This window comes from Coccinella septempunctata, chromosome 4 (assembly GCF_907165205.1).
Source record: "Coccinella septempunctata chromosome 4, icCocSept1.1, whole genome shotgun sequence".
NCBI lineage: Eukaryota > Metazoa > Arthropoda > Insecta > Coleoptera > Coccinellidae > Coccinella > Coccinella septempunctata.
The window spans coordinates 8,542,766-8,568,722 of NC_058192.1; the positions used below are offsets into that span (position 1 = coordinate 8,542,766).

General features: G+C 36.3%; 1 protein-coding gene across 1 annotated transcript in view; it reads right to left on the minus strand.

Annotated features, from left to right (window-relative positions):
• The window catches only part of LOC123312191 (nuclear receptor coactivator 2), a 175,397-nt gene that overhangs the window by 140,536 nt on the left and 8,904 nt on the right, over positions 1-25,957 (minus strand). Inside the window, exon 2 of the mRNA XM_044896467.1 lies at positions 14,468-14,541. The gene's annotated coding sequence lies outside the window, so the exon portion shown is untranslated. The remainder of the gene's footprint in view (positions 1-14,467; positions 14,542-25,957) is intronic.

Here is a 25,957-nt window from a genome sequence, read left to right on the forward strand (position 1 = left end):
GACTGGTGGCACAATAGATCTTATAATGTCCCAGTGCAATGCAACCACTCCTTAAATAGACAAACTACAATCCACAGGATATCTGGACCAAATATGCATAAGATATCTGTAGACTGAAGAGAGGGATCAAGTAGGTATTTTCTGTGGACAGTTACAGTCAACAGATCAGATACCCTCTCATGCAGCTTCTAGAGTTTGTTCAGAGAACTGATCTGACACTTGTAGGTTGAGGAGCGAGGAAATAACCTCCTTGAATCAATTCTATTAAAAGTCTGGAACTGGAAGAAGAGCTGTAGATGACGTAGTGACAAGAACATCTCTGACTGGTGGCACAATAGATCTTATAATGTCCCTGTGCAATGCAACCACTCCTTAAATAGTCAAACTACAATCCACAGGATATCTGGACCAAATATGCATAAGATATCTGTAGACTGAAGAAAGGGATCAAGTAGGTATTTCCTGTGGAGAGTTACAATCAGCAGATCAGATACCAGCTCATGCAGCTTTTGTTTTTGTTTTTTGATTTTGTTCAGAGAACTGATCTGACACTTGTGGGTTGAGGAGCGAGGAAATAACCTCCTTGAATCCATTCTATTAAAAGTCTGGAACTGGAAGAAGAGCAGTAGATGACTTAGTGACAAGAACATCTCTGACTGTTGGCACAATAGATCTTATAATGTCCCAGTGCAATGCAACCACTCCTTAAGTAGACAAACTACAATCCACAGGATATCTGGACCAAATATGCATAAGATATCTGTAGACTGAAGAGAGGGATCAAGTAGGTATTTTCTGTGGACAGTTACAGTCAACAGATCAGATACCAGCTCATGCAGCTTCTAGATTTTGTTCAGAGAAATGATCTGACACTTGTGGGTCAGGATCGAGGAAATAACCTCCTTGAATCCATTCCATTGAAAGTCTGGACCTGGAGGAAGAGCTGTAGATGACGTAGTGACAAGAACACCTCTGACTGGTGGCACAATAGATCTTATAATGTCCCAGTGCAATGCAACCACTCCTTAAATAGACAAACTACAATCCACAGGATATCTGGACCAAATATGCATAAGATATCTGTAGACTGAAGAGAGGGATCAAGTAAGTATTTTCTGTGGACAGTTACAGTCAACAGATCAGATACCAGCTCATGCAGCTTCTAGATTTTATTCAGAGAACTGATCTGACACTTGTGGGTTGAGGAGCGAAGAAATAACCTCCTTGAATCCATTCTATTGAAAGTCTGGAACTGGAAGAAGAGCTGTAGATGACTTAGTGACAAGAACATCTCTTACTGGTGGCACAATAGATCTTATAATGTCCCAGTGCAATGCAACCACTCCTTAAATAGACAAACTACAATCCACAGGATATCTGGACCAAATATGCATAAGATATCTGTAGACTGAAGAGAGGGATCAAGTAGGTATTTTCTGTGGACAGTTACTGTCAACAGATCAGATACCAGCTCATGCAGTTTCTAGATTTTGTTCAGAGAACTGATCTGACACTTGTGGGTTGAGGAGCGAGGAAATAACCTCCTTGAATCCATTCTATTGAAAGTCTGGAACTGGAAGAAGAGCTGTAGATGACTTAGTGACAAAAACATCTCTGACTGGTGGCACAATAGATCTTATAATGTCCCAGTGCAATGCAACCACTCCTTAAATAGACAAACTACAATCCACAGGATATCTGGACCAAATATGCATAAGATATCTGTAGACTGAAGAGAGGGATCAAGTAAGTATTTTCTGTGGACAGTTACAGTCAACAGATCAGATACCAGCTCATGCAGCTTCTAGATTTTATTCAGAGAACTGATCTGACACTTGTGGGTTGAGGAGCGAGGAAATAACCTCCTTGAATCCATTCTATTGAAAGTCTGGAACTGAAAGAAGAGCTGTAGATGACTTAGAGACAAGAACATCTCTGACTGGTGGCACAATAGATCTTATAATGTCCCAGTGCAATGCAACCACTCCTTAAATAGACAAACTACAATCCACAGGATATCTGGACCAAATATGCATAAGATATCTGTAGACTGAAGAGAGGGATCAAGTAAGTATTTTCTGTGGACAGTTACAGTCAACAGATCAGATACCAGCTCATGCAGCTTCTAGATTTTGTTCAGAGAACTGATCTGACACTTGTGGGTTGAGGAGCGAGAAAATAACCTTCTTGAATCCATTCTATTAAAAGTCTGGAATTGGAAGAAGAGATGACGTAGTGACAAGAACATATCTGACTGGTGGCACAATAGATCTTATAATGTCCCAGTGCAGTGCAACCACTCCTTAAATAGACAAATTACAATCCACAGGTTATCTAGACCAATTATGCATGAGATATCTGGATCTACCGATGGTGACTCAAAATCAGTCTCCTGGAAATATTACGAGAAGGAAAAAATGCCGAAAAAACGTCGTTTTATAGGTTAGTCGATTTCAATTTTCTACAATTGAGGGAACCCATTCGCAACGCATCGAAATTTCACCAAAACCTTAACCCAGTTTCTTCGGGATTTAATTCCAACATTGTTCGAGTGTGTCGTAAGAGTTGTGGAAATTTTTATATTTGTGCAATACTTTTAATGGCATATTCAGCTCGGTGAGATTGTCTCTGTACGAGCTGACGTTTACGGAATTCAAATATGCATGAAATGGATCTGTCATTCGCTAAAACCAGAATGTCTTAGAGGATTGTTATCCAAGGGGCAATTTGTGGCTGAATCTGAATGTTATTTGTCTTATGATGATAGAATCTGAAGAGAATGTAGGAACGAGTCAGTTTTCACTTGATGGAAATTCATTGGTGTTCAAGATTGATACTTTCTGAATATGTTACCAAGAAAATTCTTCTGAATCAACATATACCAGAGGTCTCTTTTGTTCAATATCTTCGAGTGAATTCGGAAACTTCAATATTCACTTCCATTAGCAGGGCTGGTATAGGTATCTAAGTGCTAAGTGTATTTCAAGATGTAAGCAATGCCTAATGGAATTTATTAATCCGGTCCTGACCACGCACTCATTTTTTCTGTCTTTCATCGCGTTATTCAATCACTCCAACCCACAGATACAATTGAAGAATACCGAGAAAAAAGTACCTAATGAAAGGCTGATATCCATTTTTGTCAACGCCAATTACAACGATCTGGAGATAGAAAGAACACATGTGCTTAATAGCAGCTGACACATATCCCTCCTAATAAAGCGTTTTTCAAATGAGGGAACACCTGCAAGCTCTATCTTCTCATCAACCCTTTGGAGCAGGTATTTCAGAAATGAGTTACTCGTTGTGAGAGAGGCCAGAAGAGTTGTATGCATCTTTCATGCAATCATTCTATTTTTGATTAAATTTTTTTCAGAACATGCAAATCCGTGAAAATCCCAGAAAATCTATACTCAAATTTATTAGCACTTAACTCCAGCGGACTCCATCATTAAAATTGGACCGAAAAGCTAATAAAATCACATCTGATATCCGGAGCAAATGCTGCGATAATTATTCGAATTGAATGAAATGTTCGAATTGCTACTTTATTACGTACAGAATAGTTTCCTGAATACAGAAATATGCCCGAAGTATATTCAATTACACGCGTATTAATCCGTGAATTGAGTAGTTAAAATTTTATTATCCCATTTTGGTTGCAGTTATCAGATCAGCCTATGTCTGTGCATGGAGTGGAATTCGATATTTATGTTTATTTCATATCCCATGGTAACAGATACAGGTGAAATGGAATCAGTAGTCCCAGTAACAGACTAACAGCATATATTATGAAATATTGTTTTATTATTTCCAATAATTGAGTGGAACAGGATATCAAAAAAGAAGCATACATTCTCTAAAATTTATAAGGCTACTTATCCCGAATTTTTTGTCATGATTTACGATTCACTGAAGGTTTATCGTTGGAAATAATGAGCTATAGCATGGAGCCTAGTCGACATCATAATAAGCAACCTGAAATTATCACATATTCAAAACCACAACATTCAATTTACAGGCCCATTTAATCAATCGAAACACCTCGACATTCTAATAATTGTCATCCGCAATAATCCGATTGATTATCATGGAAGATCTGTTTAATTTCCGTTGTGATGTTGGATACCTAATTATTTATGAACAGCCCACAGCAATAATATCTTGCAGGGACAACATAGGTTTGATGAACTGGAAATATTGCAGCAATACCCATGGTTTCACCTGACAAAACAGGCATATTGTACAAATCCATCAGGAAAACGAAGCCAATTTTCCAATTCCAGATTTCCCAGCTATGCTACACACCCAAAAGTTGATTAATAATGACACCGATAAACATTTCAGATCAATTTGATTTCGTGGATTGCGTCTCATAGATTTTTTCGATATGCCGAGAATAAATGAAGAGTCATATGGGTTTCAAACAAACAGTGTGAGTAAACGAATCGCTCGAATCCACATAGATTGCACTTTTTCTGTTCAATTTGTTGTTTATCTGTTTCCACGAATGCTGAGCTTATCCGCTGAGGGGAAACTATTTATTTGGATCGAAACTCGGCTCTGTATACAAGATCCGAGGAGTAATACGAGTTCAATTGTCTGTGTGAGACATATACAGTGAGTTCTTCATCCTCAGCAAAAACAGTGTTGTGTTTACATTGAGCATTTTTTCTCCTCATTTTTTCATCATCGGGAACATATTCACTATGATGAGTAGAAATAAAGATTGGCAAAGGAAACTCACTAACAAATCCTCAAAATTAAATGGTAGATACCTATACAGATGGTTCGTAAACCACGACAGTGACTGATGTAGGAGATGTTCACTATCGCTAGGTACTATCCAAGAGTCTTTCAGGCAGAAATATTCGAAAAGAAAGATATTTGGGATGAGGAAGTTGCCAGATACTGGATTTCATTAGAACTCTACAACTGAACAATAGATCTTGGGGTGGCATTGCAACGCAAAAAAAACCTACAATTTGCCATGCAGAATTAAATTAATTTTATTGCCATATGGATCTCGATGTTTTGAATCATTTAGCTATTTGTCTGCAGCTTCTTCCTATTTCCCATTATAAATGCTCAAACTTCCCAGTAGACAATTCAAATTTGCTCTTAAATTGCTTCGGTAATCCCTGGATATGGGAAAAACCACGCAGATATCTAGTATTCATTAATAATTGATGCGTATCTGGGTCATGAAAACAACTCACCTGGTTGGTCCAGATTGGCCTGGATCCAACTAACAAAATTGTTTCGGATTCTGCGACATCCGCAACTAGACTGTTTACTCGAAGATTCGATAGAGAGGGGTATAAATTTGACTTAATAGTTAGGTAGTTTTGACTCTATGGCAGCGAGAAGACAACCGAAAAAAAATTCTTTCATCCCATTTCTCTTACCTTACACTTAAGGAGGAAAAAACAGTAATTGTCCTTACCTGAAACAAATGAGATAAATTGAGTCAAATCAATGACAGAATAGCTGAAATTGGATGGTGCTTTTCGAATTCGAAATTATGAGGGGTACATACAGCTACATCCTTTAATATGATGCAAAGATACCTACAAATTTTGTACATTTGTTTATTACTTGATCCCCTTTTCAAACAAGTACCTCGTCACCACTTACACAGGCTTTTAAATGCGGTAATACTGGAATTACCCTTTCTTCACTCCATTGATTCGCCCTACCTTCTAGTTGGGGAGCCGAAGAGGGAAATTCGGGATTTACTCGAGCGTGTCAGATTAATAGGTATAAGGAGACATACCTTGGACCCTGTAGAGTACCTCTACCAAAAATTAGACCTGTATATAGGAGGAATGGGCAAGTTTCCCAAAACTCCAAAACCGAATTTCAGATTATTTATGGAAAGCCTTTTCTACTAATTATCCAACACGTAAAAGATTCGCTTCAAAATTCAGATATTTCAGAAATACACCCTTCGAAACTTCGACTATGTGAAAGCTTGTGACGTAGAATGCCTTTATTAAAGTATAGTAATTTTTGTTAATTCGACAACACTGGAACCGATCAAGAAGATATCCACAGATTACAAAAAATTGTTTCTGTAATCTGTGTCTTTACCTTCTTAAAACCGATGACATTTTGTGTCATTGTGTGTTTTTCTTGTCAAATGTGAATAATGTGATCATCAAACTTGATATTTATTATATCTGTGGTGATCAGAAAACTTTCATGACCATTACTGACACAAATGGGCGTTGCCGGATTGTAAAATTGACGTAGAATGTTCACAAGAGCACTTCTGAAATCAGAATTTTCGTAATGGAATACAGACAAAATGCAATATGTTAAAATTCGAAAAAAATATATTTCGAGATATTTGAGTTATAAGGATTTTTATGACATATATTTTGAAATTTAGGAAAATACCCCATTGTCTAGGACAGCCTGTCAGAATAGTAAAAAAAAACGATCATTGTACATACTCGAGCGGGTCAGATTAAGATATATGTGGTTGATTACACTTTGAAAAGTATATATTCTCTTAATCTGACAATTTAAGCGTGTCGAAAATGTGTGGGAGGGCACCAAAGTTGCAAAAAAAAAGTCACATTCTCGAGCGCGGTGGCGTTTTTTCTTATTTTGAAGCTATTGATTCAAGAATAACGGAAAAAATATAATCTCACAGTTTCAGCAAGCAGAAACAATAAAAATTGGCCATAAAGGTCACAAAAATCTGTTTATTTGAATTATCTCCTTCCCTGGGCTTCAAATCTTTTTCGCATTCATTATAAAAGTTGTAGAGCATAACATTTTCTACAAATTTTGTCAAAAGCAATTTTTTCTACGTTCAAACGTTTTTGAGATATATGGCGATTAATGCGAGGTGTTTAGCGATACATGCTGAAGCGAAAATTGACTCGTTGGAAAATAGTACATTCTACGGTTCAGGCACCTAGAATTTTCGTGACTAATTTCGAAATTCTCATCATAGAAATACCTTTGTATTTTGACAATTGTAGATTAGACCGGGATTCTATACTTCATTCAACTTTATTTTAGCAAATCTGTTATCCATCCTGTTCATTGGAGTTTGATAGATAATGAAAAAGACGAAGTTTTCGTGTCTGCTCCAAATTCTTTATTAAAAATTGCTGCATATGTTTCGGCCCTTACAAAATTAGGGCCATCTTCAGGCATCTGCAGACGAATACAAAGATGTATGAAAACAGCAATAAAATAAAAGACAGCAATTTTATTTTAGCAGTCGGTTGGCCATGGAAATTTGACACATTTCACTCTGTATAGTACGAAAATGTGGGGTTATGAAGCTTGTCAAAACATTTTTGGGTTTTAAATCAACGCCATGTTGCCCGTTCTACGTAAAAGTTTCTGTTATTACGTATTTTATCACAATGTCGAATCTCTTCGGAAAATATGTGACCAACATAATTGAAGTTTATACAAACTGATTGAAGGCATACCAAATCCAGTTATTTGCATGGAAAATACAAGAGATCAGTATAATATCATAATAAGCACTAGCTTCAGGAGAGTTAATGTTCGTTATCTTCTTTGGCTTACATCATTTGTAGATTTCAAAAATATTAACCCGAAGATGAAATGCATATGATGCAGTGGTTGGGAATAGGTATCTCCCGAAGGGATAAACAGATAATTACAAGAATGTTAAATTCTTCAACAAAAATCATCTTGCATCAATATAAGTAAAAGGAGTTGAAGGAAGTTTCAAGTTAAGATGCAACTTCACCGTTGAACAAAAATTTCTCATGAATAAACAAGTAACAGGGCAACTTGCGCGTGTTTGTGGCTATTCATCTTAATACATTGATGTAATTATAATAATTAGGTATTTATTAGTACCTTAAGACATTTACATTGTATAGGACAAGTCAAATAAAAAATAGAAAAATCCATTTTAGGCAACTTATTCTCCGATGGCATTTATCGAAAATCCTGTAGTAAACTTTTCGCATTAATTCACTCAAACATAAAATTCCCAAATGCCACCACTTTTTTGGGTCTCCCAATAGAAGGAAATTCTTTGTCATACTCTTCATGCAGAATCTTTCTGATTGTGGAAATATTCAGCTGAAATATAAGTCTTTTAGATTCAGATGAAACATTATATAAATTCTCTTACATTGAATATGTTCGCTATCGTCTGACGTATTGTGGATTTTAGAATATCAGGGTATAACTATTTGAATGAGCGGACCTGAATTCTAAATAGCACTTCCTGAAACCCTGTCTCTTTTTTCAATCACTTTTGGCATTTTCGAATTTTCGTAATAAAAATTGATATTAGTTGTGGCAACGGCGTTATGACATTAACGACATTTCATGAGTGCCAACCTAACTTCGTTCTAGTTACAAAAACTTGAGAAAATTATTTCATGGCCAACCGACTGCTAAAATAAATTTGAATGAAGTATACATTGACCTTGCCCTTCCGCATGTGTGGCTAAGCTTCTCGTACTTATAGCCCTCTAACTCGAGAACGGTTGAGAGTATGTAAAATTGCTGTGTAGAATTTTATTATCTACAACTTTCATAATAAATACAAAAACGATTAGAGGTACAGGGAGAGAAATATTCGAAAAAAAGGGATTTTTATCATCTTCAAAGTGTCAGATTAAGAACACCCCTCCTAATTAGTGTCAGATTATTGGGTCAACACGTCCACAACACCCAGATTAACCATCTGTATGAAAATCTGACGCGATCGAGTATGTACAAGTACCGATTTTTGTTTACATTTTCAAAGGCCCACTGTGACCTTGCGTCACGTCCAAATTGTCAGTCCCTTGAAAAGTAGCTTCTTTTGGGTCCAATTAACATATCCTCCAAAAATCTGACACGCTGGAAATTGTTTTTTACCATTTTCAACTCTTCCGTACGGCCAGTCCCACCGCGCAAACTGTCAGATAAGCATGAATTCATTATCAGAGACACGTAGAGCATATACAGTATCTTAATCTGACACGCTCGAGTATGTACACCTGACGATTTTTTTTTTTTACATCTTTGAGATCCTGCAGACGCTTTCCCCACCGCTGAAAGTGCATACATCATAGAACCTTTTTTCTTTCAACCATCTAATCTTCAAAATCCACTAGGTCTCCACGACGCTCGAGTAAATCCCGATATAGCATCGTCGGCTCCCCAACTATTCTTATTTAGGTTTAATTTCGGTTAAAAAATATTGACTTATCATCGAAACCTTCTTTGCATCCTACTTTAATTCACATAGTCTCCTACCACCTTCGGTGAATATTCACTTTTCCGTGACAAAACCCCAATCCTGAGGCTGCTGTATCCCTAAAATTAGCGAGCTAATTTAGAGCTTCTAATGCGTAAAATTCCATCGGCGTAGCTAAGGTTGCGCTCGTCTCTTGCTTACCAAACAACATTATCCCGGATAAATTGAGTTCCCAGGAATCAAAACCCGTGACGCGAAGTTTCCGATGTCGACAAAATAATTATGCCCTATGTTCGTTCGAAGTTCGAATATACAAAACCAATTCCGACTGAATCAACTTCGTTAATTAAGTTCGGAATGATATTGTATCAATACAAGGACCGGATTATTCGTGAGCGATATCAGGATTGAAGAGCGCGATGAAAACAAGCATGTACGCACAAGTTGGGGAAACTTTCATACCATCATGCGGTGAAAATTCAACCGGAGCTTTTCATGTTTGTTTTCCCGAGGGAAAGCTTCGTAAGGAGGGTTGCTTTTTTTGGCTCATTCATTTAAGATTGACTAAAAACCAATTAGTTTCGGGATGTTCGTTTCTTGATTGAACGCATACGAGATGAAAGAAAGAGGTTATACAGAAAATAATATTTGACCTCCTAAAGCTCAGTTTTGGAATTCCAGAATATCATCGAATTGTCACTTCTAAATGTTTAATTTGATTTTCTTTACTTCTGTGGTCTAAATCGATCAATACCACAACAATTGACTAAGGCAAGATGTGCCGGAGTGTGTACTCATTAAAAATTACTAAATCCTTTCAAATATTTCATGTTGTCGGTACATTTTACGCAGTAAAAATGAAAAATAAGGCACAAAAACCATATCCTTGGTATTTACCTACTATTTCGTTAAAAAAATCTCGAATAGGGCAATTTTTGTGATTTTTTTGTGAAAGATTTCATCTGAAATGTAGGAGTTGGTCATGTACCAACCTAGAGTTGAGGGGTAGTTGAGTTTTTTAAATTGCTCCCTAACTTTATGTGCCAGAAATTGATAGACCATTTGTTGCTGAGTATGATTTCATCATTGATGTTTTTTTTTTTTAGTGAGTGGCTGCTTTTTTTTAATCGTAAAATTGGAGTATCGAGCGATCATCAAGTTCCTGTATTTGAAAGGGTTAAGATATGCTTAATATCCTTGGTGATCAATGTCCTTCGTGTGCGACCGTGAAAAATTGGACTGCAAGCTTCAAAAGAGGTAAATTTTCCATTGAAGATGATGACAGATCGAGAAGGCCAGTTTCTGTGTCAGTCCCCAAAAATATCGATGCAGTTCATGACATGATTTTATCAGACCGTCAAATTGGGCTAAAACGGATAACTGAAGCACTGAATATTTCATCATATAGTTCACGTCAATTTGGACATGAGAAAAATTGCTGCAAAATGGATTCCCAAATGTTTGAATGTTGACCAAAAGGCATGCAAGGGTAGAAGCATCGCGTTCGATCTGTGCTCGATTTGAAAACGATGTAGACTTCTTAAACCGAATTTTTAGTATGGATGAGACTTGGGTACATTTCTACGATCCAGAAACAAAGCAACAATCGATGGAATGGCGACACTCTGGTTCTCCAAGACCTAAGAAGTTTCGTGTCCAAAAATCTGCTGGAACAGTTCTTGCTTCAGTTTTTTGGCTATTTTTGGCTGGATTCACCCCACAAATTTTTCCATTTATACCCTGTATATATTTTCAGTCGGCGTTTATTGCGGAGAATAATCATCAGCAGAATCCTACAATCCAGTGCATATTTTCCAGTGTATGAAGAAATCAATGAACAATTTATCGCCACACCCTTGAAAATGGATTGAGTCATTTATCATCACATTGTAGCAGATCGATGAGAGCGTGGGTTATTAAATTCCTCCATGGAAAAATTACGAATCGCAGGCTTATATACCGCAGTCATTCCACTTAGATATGGAATAATTACCTGATAATAATGGTTATATTTTCATCCTCATGAAATATGGCTTCACAAAGCTTTTGGTTCGATTGTTCACTCAGACGGTCTTTTTGAGGGGTTTATGAGGTCGTACACGTGGATTTATCGACAGAGCGATTTGAAAATTATCATTTTCGTTATTTGAAATTGAACGACTGATGTTCAATATTGGCAAGTTACATCAAATAACACATTTATGGGAATATGTGTGGATCAGAGGTTATTTGAAAGGAAATTAATATCACATAGATGCTGTACATAGGAGAGGCTCTCCTGCTAGATGCATATCTCTAGGAATTGCATGATTTTTATTGAAAATGAAAGGGTAAATGGTTCCTCAAGGTACACATAGGGTGTCATTCAGTCTATATTCAAAGTAAAATGGAAGGAGCGAATAGAACGAGAGGGATAACATTCCCAAAATATTTCACACAGATTTCTGTATGTTTTATGAGTTTTATGATACCAGGGGCATTTTAAGTTCGTAAGCCAGGTGTATATTACCTATATAATATTGTATCGAATAAAGGATGAGTGCATGGTGATTCAGAAATGTCTGCGTGGCTGAACTCCTTGATTTCCATTACAGAAATGGGTATATTATTGAATTCACTGAAGCATTTCGTGAAAGTTTTTCTCCTGTGTAAACTATCTTGATTTATTATTCAACTAGTAAGCCTTCGAGTATGAGGGTACGTGTCTTTCCGAAAAACTGCTATTGCAACTTTGTCACGTTCCGGTGCTCAACTCCAAACAGGGGATATGAAGGATTAACTCGAAATGGTCGGTGAGTAAGGCCTTAATTTTAGTGCAGTAATGAATCCACACAAAAAATATATTTACATATAATTTCAAAATCGTGAATTTGAACAAAGAATCAATTTTTCCATTCAGATTTATTTGTTCCATCTTGCTACCCATGAACAGAGAAATTCGATTTTAAACAAATTTTTCGAGGAAAACACGAGGATGTATTGATATCTAGTTAGACTAGACTAGTTCCATCCATAACAAAAATATTGCGTTACCATATCGAAGAACAATAACTCATTAGAAGTGTCAGTGTGAAGTTTGAAGTCAAAAAGGTAAACCAGAGTCACGCAATAAATTAAAAGAAAGAAGATGTCTACCGAAATTGAGAAAATCGAAAAATTGGAGTATGGAGCCATCATCAAGTACCTGTATTCAAATGGGTCAAGAGGTAAGCAGATTTACGAAGATATGCTTTATACCCTTGGTGATCAATGTCCTTCGTATGCGACCGTGAAAAATTGGACTGCAAAATTCAAAAGAGGTAAATTTTCCATTGAAGATGATTACCGATCGGGAAGGCCAGTTTTTGTGTCAGTTCCCGAAAATATCGATGCAGTTCATGACATGATTTTATCAGATTGCCGAAGCACCGAATATTTTATACGAACGCTTTCATCATATAGTTCACGTCAATTTGGACATGAGAAAAATTGCTGCAAAATGGATCTTTAAATGTTTGAATGTTGACCAAAAGCGTGCAAGGGTAGAAGCATCGCGTTCGATCTGTGCTCGATTTGAAAACGATGTAGACTTCTTAAACCGAATTGTTACTATGGATGAGACTTTTGTACATTTCTAGGATCCAGAAACAAAGCAACAATCGATGAAATAGCAACACTCTGGTTCTACAAGATCTTAGAAGTTTCGTGTCCAAAAATCTGCTGGAAAAGCTTTTGCTTCAGTTTTTTGGGACTGCCATGGTGTTATCATGATTGATTTTTTGGATGAGGGTAGAACAATAAACGGAGATTGCTATTCGACATTACTGACCACTCTACTGGAAAAAATCAAATAGAATATAGTTTTATTCTATAGTAGGCTAAGAATTTTTCAATATATCCTCGTATTTCACTTAATAAAATATTCACTAAACTTTATTCTATATAAGTAGATGATACCCAGCTCGATTTCCTCCCATCTCAAGCAGAAACAACCATTTCCTATTGAAATTAACAGAATTTTTCCAGAGCGCCCCATAAAGGTATTGTGTCCTAAACATATTGTGTTCGATATCGTGTCATTCGAAGCTAAAAACCCACGACCAGTTCACGGCGAAAGAATTTGGCAACAAAGGACACTTGAAATATGGCCAAGTATCCTTCATATTTCAGAGCAACACATGCGACATCGTAATAATCACGATGCATGAGCGAACTCCATAATGGAGCATCAAGACAGAGACAATTAGGTCTGATCTTGACCAAGCCATTCGTGCTGGTACAATGCAATATGGCGAATAATCCGAGAGGTGAGATAGATGCAATAAAACTGGGGCAATATCATGAAAGCAGGTCATATAAAAGAGTGAAAGTCATGACCGTCCTTTTCCTGCCTTGAATGCAGGCTCTGGCTGTCTCCCTCACTCTCACTATTTGCCTTACATAACTAGCTAGTGAGATGACATTCGTTCGGTCCAGGCTCATCTCTCCCGCATTGAATTGGAGCAGTGGTCTACCAACTTCATTAATGTGACTCATTGTGGATTTTACCGTCATTTATTCGACCTGTTAGGGTGTCTTGGAAAATGATGAGCTGAACAGGTTTCCTTATTCTATATAGTGTGAGTTTTGACACAAGGTTAGCCTCATCCAATAAAACACCTTATTCCTGGTATTTTCTGTTTTTACTGTATGGAAGCTATCATTTGTGAATAAACTGTTAAATCTGTACACAAAAATCAGAGGGAAAACGTACAAAATGGATTTGAAAATTCATCGTTCTAACTTCAAGGAGGAAAATACTGTTCTTGTGAAGATATGTCGATAATCAATTCCATTGCCTTTATCGATTTTCCCTCGAGTATCATAGCTATGCGGGTCACACGCCTAATTTACTGTACCCTCATAGAAGTTCTCTGTACTGCCTCATCTATAAACAATTTGCATTATATCTTAGCGCTAATAATAATCTCATACTCATACTCAAATCAAAAGGTCTTCGAACCCTCATTCTGTGGCATATGTTGCATAGATATGCAACAAGGGATCTGAATGTAGATATGGACACTTTAGTAATTTCAACAAATAGGTTGCGATGGAAGGATTGCATTATTGTGAGACGCCGAGGCAAGTCAGAACAGTACGAGGAAAACCCTGGATAGAATATAAAGGCTAGTCTGTTTTTGCAGCTGTGAGAATCAGCCTAGAGCCCTTGAATCTATACTGGCGCAACTAAACATATTCTTTGTATTGTAAACCATTGTGTTAGTATGATTGATAAAATAATATCTTTACCTGTCAATTGCCTCAGTCACTTAGTTTAAGCTGGCAGTCGAACTTCTATAGATGATGTCCCATCTTTAACTTTCCTAGAAGTGGTAAGAAAACATGTCTAAGTTCAGTTGCCTAAAAATTTCGCCAATGTTTTGAATACATCCAATTCATGAGAAATTCCAATTCGAGGAGGAAAAGGTGTGATTTTTGGAAGTTGCTTCCTTCTATCTTACTTTATTAGATATAATGAAAAATGGTGGAATAAAGAGAAACAATAATTCTTCTAGAGGTTCTGGAAAATGTGTTAAATTCTTGCGTTACGATTAGACATTTCAAACACCGCAAACTAGCCATGTTACATCTGTAAAATCTCGTTATCGTTATTCTAATAAACTAAGATAACTTGTCAGGAACATAGGTATTCTTATGTTGTCGTGAAACAATCAGAGGGAATAACAGAATAATTGAATTGGACAGGTTTGCTCTTTATGTAAAAATTATTGTTATGTTATTAAATACATAGAGTTGATTATCAGTTATTAAGTGAATGATAAACCAACTAACACTAATATTTTCCTTTCATAGTTCTATGCTTCTATGATTAACCGCATGAATATAAAATCCAATCAAGATAATAATAAACTGAACACCTTGACAATAACTAGATGTTGTTCCGAGTATGAGGAAGTTTAACGAATGTTATTTGTAATAGAATGACTGAATCATATCATAATTATACGCGAAAGGTAGCAAATATTATACAATTATCAATCATATTCATTTGCCCGATTTGATATAGCCATTCTATCGATTTTTCAGTGTAGCTATTCGCTGGGGAATCAGGCAAAACACACTGTTACCTACAGCTCTCCTACACTTGAAAATTCAGCCGGTTTATCGATTGGTAGTTTCCGTGAGTAGAAAACATTCTGCTTTCTAGGTTGCGACGGAATGTTAAATAGCTGGAATTCGACTGGGCTGAATCGATACATAAAGGATTGCAACATTTTGGACGAGAAAAGACTGAAAACTGATTCTGTATGTTAGAAACCAATTTTATCCCAAGACTTTGCTCTCTGCCAGAGCACTTTTGGTTCTCGCTCATCGCAGTTCGATTCAGATTCTTACAAACATCGACAACTGATTACTGACGCATGTAGGACTCACAAAGTCACAAAAATGACAGGGAATATGGAGTTTAGTCTAATTTATATTGTTGTATGGAACTTAAATCAAAATTTGAAAAACTCTTAGAAGAAAGTTTTCAGAACCTTGGTTGAAAGAATTTAAGACCTTCATGAAATGTTTCCTTATCGTGTAACCTGAAGATTTGAAAAAAAATTAATGAAAAAGGTCGCAACTCTGCCTTTCTGACAACTACTATCTCTAGTTCCTCGAAACTATGGATACCTTTCTTCTCACTCCACAATCGATGTGATAATTCCAAGATTTCATTTTTCAAATGTCTCAAGTCAAAGATTTCCCTTTCAAGTGGAACAAAATTCTGAATCGTCAGAACACGTGTCTGACCAATATCGTTATAGCCGTTTGTGGTAAATTTGTATTCCAATTTTTATCTCAGAAGCTCGTCTTAGTAATTAAAAACTCATTCGGAACTTGTTTAATATCTGAAATTCCTTGTTATTGAATGAGAATGAGAATGAAATGAACTGAATCAGGGAAGTTTGGCATAATTGAAAGTTATAAGAATTGGTGCCTTGCGACGTTCACATTGAAGCAGTGAACTGAGGAAATCAGTCTATGAGAGTTGACTGGCATCAGAAATATTTCAAGCAATTGCCATCTCATGAGTGAAATAAATTTCCACCGTATAGCTGAAATTATTTTAGATGCCAGTTTCTTTTTCAGAAGTGGAAATCACAATACGAAACTGCTGGTGAAAAATTCCAATATATTCTCATATTCCGTATAGGATTCATATTACATCAAGACACTTGACTGTAATTCAATTGATATAAATAATTTGACGTAGTCTTCGTTTTCCACATGATGGCATCATTTGAGACAATGAGGAAAATATAGATACAATTATTTTATTCGAGAGATTTTGAACGATCTAATAAGTAGTTTCTTTTTTAATTAATACACTTCTCATATTCCATTCGAAGTATTGAGAGTGTCATCTCAATCTACCCCATCTTCTGAGAAGATACGACACCATGCTGTATTATATTGAGTGACTGAAATATGGTACAAAATTTTGTAAATATATTCAACCAGGAACTATTTACAAGTATTCAACTCAAGAGTCAAAATATGGTTTCAGATGTTCATTTTCAACCTCAAAACCAAGTATAGGAAGGCTGCCTTTTCCATCTAGTCAAAATCTAATGTCTCTTCATAATTTATATTAATTTTTTTGTTGTGTACGTTTCTATTCAAAACTATCGATGACACAGAGATTCAATATGATGGCGCTGCCTGACGGTAATGAATGCATAAATAGAGCAGTCTGTTGATTAGTTTTGGAAAAATATCTATTGCACGGGCGTTATACGAAATATACAGAGTGAGTCTTCGACTCTCACAAATATTTTAACAGTAGATTCCTGGGGTCAAAAGACTTTTTTCCTCAACCATTTTCTGTCGGCCCTGATAAAAAGATGGTCATAACGAGAAAACTGGAAGACGTGGGTGATATCTTGTCTTCGAAGAAGATTCATCGAATGAATGAAAAAATATATTCCGAAATTCATTTCATTCGATAAAACCGTTTGTGAGAGAATTGAAAATATGTAACATTCTTCAAGATTTTTCAACAGCCTGTATCTTTCAAACCGAGCCGATTCAGAAAAAATGGTAAAGGAAAATAGTGTTCCTTTTGACCTCAAGAATCTACTGTTAAAATATTTGTACGATTCAAAGACTCACCCTGTATAGACACTTGCCTGTACAGGAAAATGGTTTTGTGGTCTGAACGTCTAGAGATTGAGAACATTAGCCGAATAAAACAAGTTTTTTTTAATACTGAAGCAACTCGATCTTCAGTGAATCAATAAGAAGAGACACATGGTTTTCGTCTCAATCGGATCGTTTCGAAAAGAACACATAATGAACATCCCGAGCATAATCTTCATCGATTGACAGGTGTTCGAGCCTCTTCTGCCATTCTGTAGCAGCTCTTTGTTCTCCCCGTAAACAGCTGCGACATGATCAGTCAAGACGGTAATGAGTCCGTCATTACCGACATAATTTGATCGCGAATCGAGCTGCAAAGTTCCGCCGGCGACCGCCATCTTGTACGCGATGCCTCAAAATTATACATACACAGAGTACTCCGTCGGCGGAAATGTTCTAAAACCGAAAGTTTCATTCATTCGGTCGAGCGAATCCGCAATCAAATGCGAAGGTCGTGGCTTTCGTTTGTTGCTACATTGTTCTCTTTTAAAGAGGAAGAATCAGGCGTGGTTCGCAGTAGTTGGGATGCAGGATCCGTGATACTTGTTTGAGAGCATAGATCATCCCTTGAAAATTTCTCCCAAGATTCAATTTGTTTTCTAGCGTTACAGGTTACAAAACAGGAGGTTTTAGCTACAATCGTAAGGCATCTTTAGATGCGAAGTCCTTGAAAGTTGCACTACGACCTTATCAGAGCTGTTTCCTCTGCAACTACATCTAAATCTCGACCTCCAGTTGTAAAATTCTAATGAGCTATGTTAGGGTAGGACGCGTAGGCTAATAAGGGCGAGGCATTCCGTAACCAGGTGATACCCTGTAGGTCGTTTTAGGGGTTTAACGTGGTTAATGAGTAAAATTTGATCCTTCGTGATAAAACTTAGCCCGTCTGCGATATTTCAAATGGCTTTATGCGATCCCCTGACCCCTAACGTTTTGTCTCCGGAATTCTGTTTCGAATTCAGGGAAAGATGTCCCTATTTCTAAAAAAAGGAATAATTACGAGGATGTATTGATATCTAGTTAGAGACTAGACCAGTTCCATGCATAAAAAATATTGCGTTACCATAGCAACGAACAATAACTCATTAGAAGTGTCAGTGTGAAGTTTGAGGTCAAAAAAGTAAACTTTAGTTAAGCAATAAATTAAAAGAAAGAAACCGAAATTGTGAAAATCGGAAAATTGGAGTACGAACCATCATCAAATACCTTTAAAAAGGTTAAGAGGTAAGCAGATTTACGAAGATATGCTTAATACCCTTGGTTATCAATGTCCTTCGTATGCGACCGTGAAAAATTGGACTGCAACTTCAAAAGAGGTAAATTTTCCCTTGAAGATGATGACCGATCGGGAAGGCCAGTTTCTGTGTCAGTCCCCGTAAATATCGATGCAGTTCATGACCTGATTGCATCAGAACGTCGAATTGGGCTAGAACGGATATCTGAATATTTCATACGAACTCGTTCATCATATAGTTCACGTCAATTTGGACATGAGAAAAATTGCTGCAAAATGGATCCCCAAATGCTTGAATGTTGACCAGAAGCGTCCAAGGGTAGAAGCATCGTGTTCGATCTGTGTTCGATTTGAAAACGATCTAGACTTCTTAAACCGAATTGTTACTATGGATGAGACTTGGGTACATTTCTACGATCCAGAAACAAAGTAACAATCAATGGAATAGCGATACTCTGGTTCTCCAAGACCTAAGAAGTTTCGTGTCCAAAAATCTGCTGGAAAAGTTCTTGCTTCAGTTTTTTGGGATTGGCATGGAGTAATCATGATTGATTTTTTGGATAAGGGTAGAACAATAACCGGAGATTACTATTCGACATTACTGACCACTCCACGGGAAAAAATTGAAGAGAAAAGACGCGGAAAGCTATCCAAAGATGTTTTGTTTTTGCAGGGCAACGCCTCTGCACAAAAATCTCATTTTTTCTTTTGAATTTCATTCTTGTATAGGTGCTTCTTCCCTGGCCATTGTATGTACAGCCATTGTATTGTATGTACAGTTGTTCTGAGTACGGTTCTGGAGTAAGTGGGATCAGATCGACAATGTTCAGAGTCTACCAGAGAAAAGTTTTAGTAGGTAGGGTTCTATCGTATAGCGTCTAGTCGTTCAGTTCAAACTAACAGAACAGCAACAATTCTTTGTTGTAGGAGACATTTTCGTAAATATAGTCTATACATTTGTTGATGTAAGGATTTTTTCAAGTCAAAACGGCATTTCTTGTTATTTGTTACTTCTGTCATTATAGATTCGCTTTCTGTTGCTATATTTTCCATTTTATTTATATCAATATTGCATTTCTGATAGGAAAATAAATAATTTCAACTTCTTTTCATTAAATAAAAAGGAGAAATCGACCTCGAATTATTTCAATAGAATATAGATAAAAATATATACTTCCATTGTGAATCCTCTGCCAAGACGACGTCACTGTATCAATATTAGCATTTCCTCCTATCTCGAAATTCATGGCAATAACCTTCATTTTTATCGGTTGTCCACCCTGCTAAACTAGATCCCAGTCAAACATTGATAATGAATTTGCCCTTTTCATCATTAATTATTGTCATTTACGATAAGTTCTCACAAACGCAATATATTCGATAAAAAAAGAATTATAAACTTGCAGTAGTAGTTCAAACTCTCGAACTGAATTTTTTCCTGCATTCGTATTTAATTTCCCATCACAAGTTTTCTATAGAAGATGCAATATATCATATTATGCATATATAATATGACACATCGAACAGTTGCAACATTAAATCGATATAGAAATGTCTCTCCTTTTCATTATTGGAAAACATATTTTTTAAGTTAAAAATCAAATGTTCATCTTATGGGTGAAACTCCTTGAATGGTGTGTCCGAAATTTTTTGGGAAGTACAATTTAATGATAGACGATAGACCAATAAGAATATCTTCGTGGTCAGTCGATGTCATTAAAATTCCATTTAAGCCGGCTTGTTGACGTGACTATCATGATTTTTACGGAAATGCGGCGATGAATAACAATACGGTAAATTCCCAGAATTTCTCGGGCTATTTTCGACATTTTCCAGGAATCAAAAACCGAAAACCATCGGTGCAAAACTAGTCTAGACTGAGTAGGAAAAACGATTTCGAACAATAAAAACCAAGATGGCATCAGCAGAGCGAGGTGTGCTCGAAACCCATCATTAAAAAAATGAAATAACACAATACGATGGACTAATTACAAACCGAGGTAGATTAGAGAATTTACATAATTGCTGAGGCAAAAATTACACTAATCATTCAGGGGTCTTTGTTGAGTTTAATCCGATGAGTAACACAGATAGGTTTCGTTTATGTTTATGCCACTTGAATCTATTTAATGTGCGGCTTTTCAATCCAATTTTTTCACATCGATAATTCGTCTGACTATCAAACCTAATTACCAGCATTTCCACTGTAATTGAGATCGGGCGATAGTTATTTGCAATAATTTAGCCGTGTATGAACCTCTCTTAACGTTCGTAAGAATGGACAGATAGAAAACGAATTTGGTCGATCTCAGGATGAGGTATTTTCCCACTAAACTTTGTATATATAAACTCAAAATACATCAAAAATTTGAGAGTGAAACCTGAGTTGAAGTAGTAACAAAATATATGAAATCAGGAGCGTTATGCGGCTTTGTATTTGCCTCCAAAATTTCATAAATATCATCATTTTCGTTAAAAATAATTACTTGGTTCCAAATTTTATCCCTATTGCCTTTTCGAAGATTTTTCCTTATTGTTTTGGGATGAAACGAATAAAATTGTTTGATATATGAGATCATATCGAAAACCTGTATTATTCTCAATCAAGCCATAAACGCAGGGTGTAAATGAAGAGTTGAAAAATTTAAGAGGTGATTCTTCAAAAATTTTTCTGTCAGCTTTTCAGCACTCCAAAAATGTTGATAGTGTTCCCCTACAATTGCCTCAATTCCCTCAATTCGTTTTACAAAACTATTCATTCACAACCCGTATGTTTATTCCGTGTATAAACTGAAATATAAGCCTGAAACGTCAGATTTTGATCCAGCCTATGTTTCTCCCTCAATTCCGAACATTTCAGTACGAATTCAGCTCAGCTGCTAGAAACACTTCGAACTAAAGGCATAAAAGAGCTCCAAACTTCATTCCTAATTCAATAACCACGTCAATTTTCCTCACATAACCCGATTTAATAATCTAATCAACTGCAAATGTGATTTCGGACACCACGCATTTGTCAGTCGCTACATTGCCGTTTAAGTTGATTGTCGGAACTACCAACAAAACGTAATCTCAAAGGAATATCTGTTAGCTACGCGTCTGTTTTTCCTTGAAGAGCACAACATTGGCCTTTCGGAAATTGAGTCTTGTGTCCAAGGCGATATTTCATTTGACCCTCGAAGGATAGATTTGATGGAGAAGTCCCCTGGGAAGAAGCTGGATAAAATGTTATGCTGTAATGCATATGTCGAATGTGCTAAATCGATCAATATGATGTAGGTAAAGGGTTTTTCCTTGAAGACACGAGATACAAACACCCTTAGTGTTCTGCTCATTTCATTCTTCAGTAGATAGGATATATTTGTCCTGATTTTCCATATTCAAAAAGACATAACTTTTATTCCACCATGGCAGAGAAAAAATTGTTTCACCCAAATAAACGAAATATTTTAAGGATCCCTTATCCTTTCAATCGAATAGTTAAAACTACAGTTGCACAACGAGCTTGTGCTGATCGATACCTTACTGCTTGTAATAATGCAATTTCAAAATAATTGGATGAGTATAAACTCTAGAAGTTAATCTCCAAAGTATACTTATTGGGTTACCGTTTTAAACCAGGATTTGGACCTTGCGTGAAGTAATATTTTCACTCGGGTGATTCAACACCACTCTATCAGTTTCACATGGAATGAAGCCTTCGCGTAGATGAGTAACATGACTCAACCTAACGTTAGCATCGACCTTTCATTCATAAATCGAAACTGAAACAAATAGGAAACATCACAGAAATCATTTCGAATGAAAATCATCAATTCGATGAGTTCTTTGAATTTGGTCATTTTACAAAGCACCTCAATCTTTCTTCGCGCATCATCATGAAAATTATTCAGAAGAGTAATTCTCACGAGCAAATAATAAACTGCCAGAGTTGTCCTGTCATTCCGTTGACGTAGCTTTCGATATTGATTCATCCAATTCGGAATACTACCACCTACAGTTTCCTTCTCCATTGTTATCCCACGAAAGCAATCAAAGAAAGTGTATACATCGACTAATGCACTCTTATCTTCAGGAAACCTTTTAAGAAAACATCTCCTTTCTGTTATTTCATTGTCAGATGAAATCGAATGAAAGCTCACCGATTGCAACGGATATTGTGGCGAAGAAAAGCGTTCGATGTTGTAAGGATACAAGCTCTTCACCTTAAATTGGCTACCATGGGTGATGATCGATTTTATCGTATGGTGGGAGCCTAGAAACTCAAGGCACGATTCATATTTTCAACCATTATGTTGAAATCTGATTATCAGGGTGAGTCTTTAACTCGTACAAATATTTCAACGGTAGATTCTTGAGGTCAAAAGGACCACTTTTTTCTCATACCATTTTTTCCGATTCAGCCTTGATGAAAAGATACAGCCATTTTAAGTTTTCATAATGAGCTATGCCGCCTCTGGAAATACAAAATTTCCTTCAAAACAACAAGCTCAATTTATGACACCACACATCTGTGGATCTTTTAAACAGAGTTGTATTCAGCCAAAGTAACCACTTTTTCAAATTTCACAGATACTTTTTTAACATCAAATTACTCAAAAACAGTGCATTATATGAGAAAATATGAAGAATACTTTTATTTCACAAAACGTTCAAATATTCATCAGATAGCGTCCAACTCAGTTTCAAGAGTTGGGTTCTCTGAATTTTTGGTATGTTTATGGTACGTAATGGTAATAATGAGAAAACTGGAAAACGTGGGTGATATCTTGTGTTCGAAAAATATTCATCAAATAAATGAAAAACTATATTCCGAAATTCATTTCACTCAATAAAACCGTTTGTGAGATAAAACTAAAATTAACATTTTCCTATGGTTTTCCAACAGCCTGTATCTTTTAAACCGAGCCGATTCGAAAAAAATGGTATTGGAAAAAAGTGTTTCTTTTGATCCCAAGAATCTACTGGTAAAATATTTGTACCAGTCAAAGACTCACCGAGTATAGGAGGTAAATGAATAGTGGCAAATATATTAAATAGGTGTGATTCTCTGTTAAAAAATAGTGTGAGTCTATCATATAATTTTTTTTGGGCAGCCCTTGGTGGAATCAAAACTTTTTTTTTTTTATTTGGTGGCATTGAAATTTGAAACGAAATTAAACAGGGTGTGCGGGGAGAGTACATACTCTTTCGAGTGATAGAGTAGGAATATCTGTCCTATTTATATGAATAAATTGAATTTTTCGAACTTTGTCCAATCTCAAAAATCCATAAGAAAAGAATTGTAGAAGTGACAACTTTGTGTGATACCTTTTATTGAAGCTTAATTTCTGTTCTTTCTAACAAGCGAAACAATTATTTGAAATTAGAAATACAAAGTGATATTTTCACCCTGAACACTTTGAAGGAGGATTAATGAGCCCGGTCCTGGAATTTCGAAATAATTGATATCTCTCTGACTCGATCCCAGCATGTGTCAATAACCTTCCAAGTTTCAATAAATTCCGACGTTTGGCTTTGATGATGGGCTCAGTATTTCCACGAGTTTCGAAAATCACCCTGTAGCTTTCTGGGGAGATCCAGAAATTATTTTTTTATAGTCAATCCGTACTCAGCTAAGATAAGTGTATGTACAGTTTCTCCCGGGACACCCTGTATAATTATCATTTTCCCGTTGAGTGATTGAGGATAAAACATCAATAATAATCATATCAGTCCACGAGCTAAATCAATCGTCATTTTAAACTGATTCGATTCTCGTCTACAGAAGCGTGAAACATCCAAATCGAATATGTATGATATGAAAAATTCCCCATGAATTGAAAATCAGGTAATATCGAATGTAGGAAGACAGCGAGATCGCTGAGTTAGCACCCTACGGATCCTTGAGTGTGGCATCGGTGTATGAGGGGTAATAACCGGTGAAGGACCCTAGCAAGGCCGATGCGCTGGCCACAGCTTTCTGTCTCAATATTTCGCGATTTCGGTACCTTGACTGTTGTTACACACTCGGGATTGTAGTAGGAAGGTTTTATCTCGAACGACGTTCTGCGGATATTTAGAGATGAGCGAGTTGGGTCCAGAATGCGTGGGTGGAAATAGGAATTTTTTCGATTTATGAGCATTATGCGTTTCTGATCATGAATCATGAAGCACGAACATGAACTCCACTGTTAAGTGACAGTTAATCATCCATTTTGAACATAATCTTCTATTTATCGAGAAGACAGTTGTGTTCATCGATCAAACAAAAAATAACACAGTAGGAATTATGTTGAGATATCAGTTAAGTCGAAACCTATATCAATTTCCTATGGGCAGAATGATGAATGAGAACTGATGAAGAAAAATGATAATGCCTCAAGAAAGCCAACTATTCGTTAGCATACTCAAATTTTGCATAAAAAAGTCATACTGGAGGAATAGTATTGGGAGGATATTGACTACCAAAAATCTCTTTTATTACCTCAAACATGAAATAACCGATGAATAATTATATTAAACCCTATATTGCATGAATATGTTCATTTCATCTTAAGTATGGTTTAATCAAACGTAACCAAATGAAATACTTCAAATATGGGATATTTTCCACTTGTGAGAACTTAGTTGATCAAAACTTCAATTGGAATCGAATATGAATACCCTATAGTGTGTATTTTCTTCGTGCATGGAGTAGGTCAATATCCAGATAGGGAGAAGTGGGTACATATTTGAGAATTATAATTGGAATGTTAAAATAACTTCTGAGCCTATCGGAGTGAGGATCAGTTGTTTGACTTGAGTTTTCTTCTTGGTTTGCTGAGGCCATATTAGAATCTTGATGGAATGAACATACTCGCACACTTCCCAATCATAACATCATTCTATGATGGGTATTCGTTGAATAAATTTGTTCTCTACCAACCGAATGAAGTGGAAATGATGAACTGTGTTGGTAATTTGGTTTTCGAGGCTGAAATTGTGAAGAAATTCGAAAAATCCCTGGATATAAATATGTATTGGCAAACACCTACTTTCATTTATAAAGGGTGGCCCATTTAAAAATTGGAATTTAATTTTGCTATAAAAAAAAAACTGCTCAATATTTTTCAATGGTTGAACATTTATTTAAAAGGTTGGTTCATGACATTTATTTATGAAAAATAATTTCGGCCAAATGACCACCACGGCTGACTTGGCAGTAGCCTATTCGTTCCACCCAATTTTTTAATACATTTTCGATTGTTTGGGGCTCTATTTCACCAATAGCAGCTTGAATTTCGGTCTTGAGGTCTTGAATTGTTTCTGGATTGTTGGCGTAACACTTATCTTTCACCGCTCCCCAAAGATAATAATCCAATGGCGTCAGATCGCAG